We start from the raw sequence: 8,351 nt of genomic DNA, 5'->3' as shown, positions 1-8,351 counted from the left end.
CACCGTCCGCCACTCTCCTCCCTCTGCGCTGTCACGGGAGACCTCCAGGCGACGACGAAGAAGGAAGGGGAAAGGCGAGGGAGAAGGACCTCGCGTCGGGCCCTTACGCGAGTGGGGTCGGGTCCGGGTCTGGACCCTAGCTCGACCCGACCCGCCGAACCAACGAGCATTACACCCTACCCTCCTAAAAAGAAAATTTCGTCCTCGAAATTTAGCTCATACCCTAGTGCAAGAACAAGTGCGGATATCTCTTCTGCATGTCCTCCTCATGCTCCCATGTACTCTCTTTCAACCCATGGTACTGCCATTCCACTTTCACTAAAGGAATCCTCTTAGTGCGAAGCACTTGCTCTCGATGATCCACAATTCTAATGGGCTGTTCTACCATTGTCAAATCATCTTGTACTAGAATACCTTGAAAATCAATCACATGTGTCGGATCTGGTACGTATTTTCGAAGCATAGAAACATGGAAGACGTCATGAACGTGACTCAAATCTGGTGGTAACACCAATCTGTATGCCACCTCTCCAATCTTCTCTAATATCTCAAAAGGTCATACGAACCTCGGGCTCAATTTTCCCTTCTTACCAAAGCGAAAAACACCCTTAGTAGGAGAAATCTTTAAAAACACATGATCACCCACCTCAAAAACCAATTCTCTACGACGAATGTCAGCATAACTTTTATGTCTACTCTGAGCAGTCAACAACTTTTTCTGTATCAATTTCACTTGGTCGGTGTAGTGTTGTAATACTAAAGGGTTTTCGATCTTACCATCACCCAATTCGGCCCAACAAGTTGGCGATCCTGACAGTCTTCCATACAAAGCCTCAAAAGGTGTCATCCCAATACTAGAGTGGTAACTATTATTGTAAGCAAATTCTGTCAGTTTCATATGTTTGTCCCATTCTCCTTTCCACTCTAAGACACATGCACGCAACATGTCTTCTAAGGTCTGAATAGTCCTCTCTGATTGCCCATCAGTTTGGGGATGAAATGTTGTGCTCATCCTAAGCTTGGTACCCAAAGCCCTCTGTAATTGCCCCCAAAACCTAGAGGTAAAACTCGGATCTCGATCCGAAATGATAGACTTTGGCACTCCATGCAATCTCACTATCTCGCCAATATACAACTCTGCGAGACTCTCTAATGATTGACTGATTCTGATTGGCAGAAAGTGGGCGGACTTCGTAAGTCGATCAACAATCACCCATATGGCATTCTGTTGTCTTTTGGTACGAGGCAACCCAACCACAAAATCCATCGTAATGTCTTCCCATTTCTACACTGGAATATCGATTCTTTGCAACAAGCCTCCTGGCCGCTGATGTTCTGCTTTTACCTGTTGGCAAATCAAACACTTTGCCACATATTCTGCAATTTCACGCTTCATTCCAGGCCACCAAAAATTTCTTCTCATATCTTGAAACATCTTTGTACTGCCCGGGTGAATAGAAAACTTAGATTTGTGAGCTTCATCAAGCAACAAACGCTTCACCCCTTCATCTCTAGGAACCCATAATCTCTGTCGAAACCGCAATGAACCATCTTCATCTTGATGCCAATAAGAATTTGTCTTCTTGCTTTCTTCCATGTTCTTAGCAAACTCTGGATCTTCCTTTTGTTTCAATACAAGTTCTTCCATCAAAGGATGCCGAATCAAGGCCGTCATCCTTGCCCTGTTCTCATCACAAATGCAAGTTGCCAAGCTATCACATCTTGCAATAATGTCCAAGAACGAGTCAACATACGCCTTGGCATGCCTGCTCAACGCATCTGCCACCACATTCGCCTTGCCTGGATGATACGATATGGTGAAATCATAATCCTTTAAATATTCGATCCATCTTCTTTGCTTCAAGTTGAGATCCCTTTGCGAGGATATATACTTCAAGGACTTGTGATCTGTAACCACCTCGAATGTTGCACCATAAAGATAGTGTCTCCACATCTTCAATGCGAACACGACTGCTCCCAACTCCAAATCATGAGTGGGATAGTGCTGCTCATGGGCCTTCAACTGCCTTGATGCATAAGCCACTACACGGCCATGTTGCATCAACACACAACCATATCCGATCCCCGAAGCATCAGTGTACACCACAAAACCAGAATGACCTGATGGAAGCGTCAAAATAGGGGCAGAAGTAAGCTTGTCCTTTAGAGTTTGAAAACTCTTCTCACACTCTTCATTCCACACAAACTTCATCCTTTTCTCAATAGCTTAGTCATGGGCGTAGCTATTTTCGAAAAGTCTTGTATGAACCTGCGATAGTATCCTGCCAATCCCAAAAAGCTTCTAACCTCGGTTACACTGCAAGGTGTTCTCCAGTCCTGAACAGCTGACACCTTAGCCGGATCGACGGATACTCCATCCTTCGAGATCACATGACCCAGAAAGTTTACCTTCTCTAGCCAAAATTCACATTTTGAGTATTTGGCGTAAAGCTTGTGCTTGCGCAAAAGACCCAACACACTTCTCAAGTGGTCTCTGTGCTCTGCCTCACTCTCTGAGTACACCAAAATATAATCAACAAACACAATAACAAAACGATCCAAGAACTCTTGGAAAACCCGATTCATGAGGTCCATGAACGCTGCAGGAGCATTAGTCAACCCAAAAGGCATGACCCTGAATTCATAATGTCCATACCTGGTTCGAAAGGCAGTCTTAGAAACATCTTCCTCCCGTATCAATAGTTGATGGTAGTCTGTCCTCAGATCGATCTTAGAGAAAACCTTTGCATTCTTTAGCTGATCAAATAAGTCTTCAATTCTTGGAAGCGGATACTCATTCTTGATGGTGACTTGATTCAACATACGATAATATATGCACAAGCGCATAGTCTCATCTTTCTTTTTCACAAACAGTGCAGGTGCTCCCCAATGAGACACGCTAGGTCGGATGAAGCCCTTATCTAAGAGCTCCTGCAGTTGCTTCTTCAACTCTTCTAACTCTGCTGGTGCCATACGGTAGGGTGCCTTAGAAATAGGAGTTGTCCCTGGTGACAACTCTATCTTGAACTCCACTTCTCGAGTTGGAGGCAAACTCGACAATTCCTCATGAAACACATCAGGATACTCACTCACCACGGCAACATCCTGCAATCTCATTCGTTCAGCCTCATTGATCAACACATTGACCAAGAAGGCAACGCTTCCACTATCTATCCATCGCTTAGCCTTCAATGCAGACACCATTATCTATCAGTTCGACTGACCCTACGAGCATGAAATTCCACGGGCTGCATCTCATTAGTCAACATCTGTATTTGCTTCTTCCTGCAATCTATAATGGCATAATGCACATACAACCAATCCATACCCAAAATCACATCAAACTCATTGAGACCGAGGATCATCAACTGTGCAGGTAGGTGAAGTTGATGGATTTCCACGTCCACATCAGGAAGATACTCACGACACGACTCTTGAGCATACATCGGACTAACAACTTTTAAAACATACAGCATTCTTCTAGCCGACACTTCGAGTGAGGTAGCAAATCGACTAGATATAAAAGAATGCGTCGCTCCTGCATCAAATAACACTCTAGCAAAATGAGAACTGACAAGTAAAGTACCTTCAACGAGGTCGTGTGCCTGGAGCTCTTCCACAGTAGTAGCGTAGACACGTCCAGACGTCTGTCGTGCGCTAGAAGACCCGGCTTCAGGCTTCTTCAATTCTCGTTCTTTCTTCAACGGGTAATCCTTGATGAAGTGTCTCATACCTCCGCAGTGTAAACAAGCCCCAGTCACCCGATAACACGGCTTCCCGGGGTGCACACGAGAACAAGTGGGGCACTTCTGAGAAGTCGGAGTGGCCACTGACCCCTGTGTGGCCTCACTACGGGTAGACTGGTTCCGTCTGAAAGTTCGGTCATCCCGCCTCTCATAAGGCCTTGTCCTGCCCGCAAAGTGTTGGCGCTTTACCTGTGTCCGTCCACCTTGTAAATGCTGGCCTGCTTTCTTCTGATGATCCTTCTGTGTCCTCACCCAATCTTCTTCTATGCATCGTGCCATTGTAACTGCCTCATCCAAGTCACGAGGTCTACTTGTCAACACTTTGCTTCGTAGTCCATCTCGCAGCCCGCGCACAAACTTGCCCGCTCTGGCCTCATCGGTAGTGTAAAGGTGTGGGCAATACACCTCCAAGTGTCGATATCTCGTAATGTACTCTTCTAAGCTCGACTGATTCTGCTGCAAATCTAGAAATTCTTGCATTTTCTTGTCTCTGGCATACACTGGAAAGTATGTGCTGAAGAAGGAATCTCTGAACTGCTTCCATGAGATTGACCCTTGGCCAGCGAACCGAATCTCACTAGTTGATTGCCACCAATTCTTGGCATCACCCTTCAACAAGTAGGAGCCATAGTTCACTCTATCTTCTTCTGGCACCTTCAAAAGCCCAAAAATACGTTCAACCTCTTCAATCCAGTCCTTTGCTTTATCATGACTGCCCCCTCCTGAGAAGATAGGCGGCTGCATCGCCATAAACTGCTGATAAGACACTGTCGTTGCCTTCTCCCGAACTGGAGCATTGGTGTCCCCCGAAGGAGATGCGTCACTCCTCTGATTACCGACCATAGACTGCATTAACGTGGTCAGCGTCTGCAACGTGGTCAGCAATATAGTCTGCTGATCCACTGGCGGAATCTGTCTCGGTGGGGTTTGGGCACCCCCACCTAGCTGGGCATATTGGGGCTCTGACGCACTGTCACCCCGCGGAGTATGCGCATCAGAATGGGTTGGGCTGGGCTCTCTATGTGCCTCTGAAGACGGCCCAGCTCGCTTCTTACCCCTATGATGATATTCCATCTGTACAAACAAGATCCTTAATTCTCAAATCACGACCAATACCAAACTCACAAGTCAAATCACAACATGCATTAGCACGAAGTTCAAAACACAGATCACATTACATACTTATACTTGAAAAATCAAAACTACAATAACCAACTAATCAAACAAATGCGTACCTGGGCAACACGGCTTCACAGATAGACTTTAACTCACATCCATAATGGGGTTTGCCATGGCTCTGATACCAAAACTGTCACACCCCGACCTTTTAACCCTCAATCTATTTTTTTTTTCTCAAAACATAAACCATCGAGGTGTGACTACCCAACAATTCAAATTGACGATGAGCCAAGCAAAACAAAACAATTGGGCGAACTTTCATTGATATAACCATTTTGTTTCCTACAAATTCACATCTATGTGCATGACCAAAAAGCCCCAAAATCAATAACATTGATGTCTAACAAAAAACAAGACATCAATAATCCCAAAACATGACGCGCCGGCACTACAAACGACAATCCCAAAACCACCCCAGTAGGACGTGAGTGAAGCCATCCGCTCAACCTGTTGCCCCGGGTCCGCCAAAACCTGAAAAAGAAAACAACTGAAGGCTCAGCCTTCGCAGTATGGCAACAAGACAGGAAAATGCCAAACCCTCTCAAGTAAGGCTCAAATAAAGGGACAATTATCAACCCATCTATCGTCATGTCGCGTCTGAGTGCGACACGTAAAAGCCACTTGATGGCCACACTAACACAACATCAGTCACATGCGAAGCATGCTTTAACATAACACTTGCATTCATATCAATCACATATACGTCAGTCACATGCATTCTGTCAAACACATTGCATTTTCATTAACTTTAGTGCATTAACAGTTCCTGTGGGTGCAACACAGGCACGTGCACACCGCGGGCGGCCTACAGCCGAGAGACAATCCCCGTGGTGGCCCATAACAGTATGGATTCATTTCACCCGCTGCAGCGGTAGAGCACTCATCCCTGGATGTGTGAAGTCCAAGGTGAGATACTCAGCCTTCCCTAGGACACCCAGGTTGGGAAGGCGGGAGCCCAACGCTCCAAGCACAACACACAACAGAACCCTGGGGCCTTGCACCGCCTGCGCTCTGACAGGTGAGACCAGTGGCAAATCAAGGGGGACGTCTCCCAACCACATAGCCACATCCCACTGGTCTCTCATCTCTTAGTTATTCATTTTTATCATTATAGTTACAATTTCACAAGCTGACTGACTAGCACACGAGGTTAGTACACTTCACGAGTGCACCCACACCTCCGATTACCTCCACATGAGGTCTATACATACAGTAACAGTCATTGCTAGCCGTCATACCATACGGGTACAACTACCCTCCAAAACATCCATCTGCATCATTGCCCATGGCAATGCATATGCAACAATATACACATTCATATCAATCATCACATCAATCATCACATTAATCACGTCAATCACCTCTTTGAAAAACTTAGCCAATCCACAGAGAGTAGTCTCAATCTGCGGTTGGCTCGTGGCTGTCCTATGCAGTTATCATTCTATGATGCTTTCTAATGCACAATTGGGGTCGTTGAGACACTCGACTCGATACCCCACCTCATATGTCCTAAACAGATATCAATTCTAGCATGCACATGCCAATGCGTAACATTTTTAAAACGAATGACTAATAATCTTTCTAACCCATTCATATCATGTAAGCAACATACATATACTCATTCACAAAACAGTCAATCAATTAACATCACAATCCTAGGATCTCTTGATCCTAAGAGCACCCAATCACACAATTGCCCCAGGCAGGAATTTGCCTGGAATGTTGCCATACCTGTGGTGCGCTCACCAAATTCTTCAAAATGCCTCAAGCTTCGAACTCAAGGTCGACGGGATGAGCCCGGTGCACCTGCAAACATAAACAAGAATAAAGTTTCTACTAGATACCTACACCAATCAAACAGAAACGAACAGATACAAAAATAAAATCCTTGAGGTACGTGTCGTCGCCTCAAGAGGGTATCGATAGGTAGTGTCGACCAACAAGCTCTCCAATAGGCCTCCTCCTTTACGTCTTGACGTTGCCTCGAATTATCAAAGCCTTCAACCATCAATCAAACCATTACTAATTCCTTCCTCAATAACGTTCTTTAAGTAAGACATCAACCTCAAGTCACATCCCAATACACATATATCCCTAAATAACTTCATGATACACCGGTTCACCGAAGTCTGCGCTACACTCCCTAAGACGGTTCTAAATCTTCCCCACAACCTCACAATCTCTACCATGCTTCCCTAAAGCTTCGAAAATTAATCGATCATGCTTAAACGATCATTAAATACATGAATCATCACTTCCCAACGCAAATCCTAAGTTTCCCCCAAAAACAAAATCACTAACATGCGTCCCAAAATAATCAATTCTAAGCTTTAGCATGCTCGAACAATAATTATACATGCTTTAGAAGATAATATTCATTACTTTGAGCTTGATTAGGTATTGCTCACCCCAAAACAAGCGTCCAACTGCTACAACCCTTCTAGCAACCACTTCACACGTCCGATCAAGTGCCAATGCTCGAGATTGCTTGCTGTCGCTGCTCACTACACGCCCTACTAGCAGGTGAGAGGGGAAAAACGTCCCTAAACCGCAATCCAACCCCCAAAACGCCATGGAAAGAGTCAACATACGTCCAAAAAGGTTCAACAGAAAATCTGTTGCTAACCCACGGTAGTAGTGGGAGAGAAAAAAAACGAAAAGGAACGTTGACAGAGAGGAGAGACAGAGAGAGGAGGGGTTCGGTCAAGGGGGAAAAACGGCCGTGGGATGAGAAGAGAGAGAAAGAACAGGTGGGGGAGTGCAGGTGAGTGAGAAGAGGGTCGAGCGGTAGAGAACCAGCGGAAAGAGGGGAAAGAAAGTGGCGAGAGAGAAGAAGAGGGGACGTGCGGCAGAGAGCAAAACAAACAAAAGGGCATGAGTGGCAGAGCAAGAAAAATCGCACGAGAGAGAGAGGGTTTACCAAGCCGCCGCCGCTGCCACCTCCGTCGCCGTCGCCGTTCCAGCCACCCCCACACCGTCCGCCACTCTCCTCCCTCTGCGCTGTCACAGGAGACCTCCAGGCGACGACGAAGAAGGAAGGGGAAAGGCGAGGGAGAAGGACCTCGCGTCGGGCCCTTACGCGAGTGGGGGTCGGGTCCGGGTCTGGACCCTAGCTCGACCCGACCCGCCGAACTAACGAGCATTACAGGTCATTGGCATAAGAAAGTTTTATACCGTGTCCTCCCCTTTCCTTCACGACATTCTTTGTTCTGCTCTGACCGATGACTTTTAATGTCTCTTTTTGCTCTGTTCGATAAAATGAAAACGCTGTGCTCCGACCAATAAACTTTACCACCTCCGCTCGCTCTGTTCAAAAAATGAAGTATCTACTTTGCTGCTCAAAGTTGTATATTGGTCATAACGACCTTAACATATACCTTAACATATGGACTGACACCATTCTTCTCTATCAACTCTAGCGTTGAT

General features: G+C 45.8%; 1 pseudogene; it reads right to left on the bottom strand.

The window, feature by feature from the left end:
• Positions 1 to 223: 223 nt before the first annotated feature.
• LOC126410101 (uncharacterized) lies at positions 224 to 3,731 on the bottom strand (annotated as a pseudogene).
• Positions 3,732 to 8,351: the final 4,620 nt, after the last annotated feature.

The sequence above is a fragment of the Nymphaea colorata genome, chromosome 5 (assembly GCF_008831285.2).
Source record: "Nymphaea colorata isolate Beijing-Zhang1983 chromosome 5, ASM883128v2, whole genome shotgun sequence".
Lineage (NCBI taxonomy): Eukaryota > Viridiplantae > Streptophyta > Magnoliopsida > Nymphaeales > Nymphaeaceae > Nymphaea > Nymphaea colorata.
The sequence above is the reverse complement of the archived record's forward strand: the minus strand, read 5'-3'. Positions and strand labels throughout refer to the sequence as shown.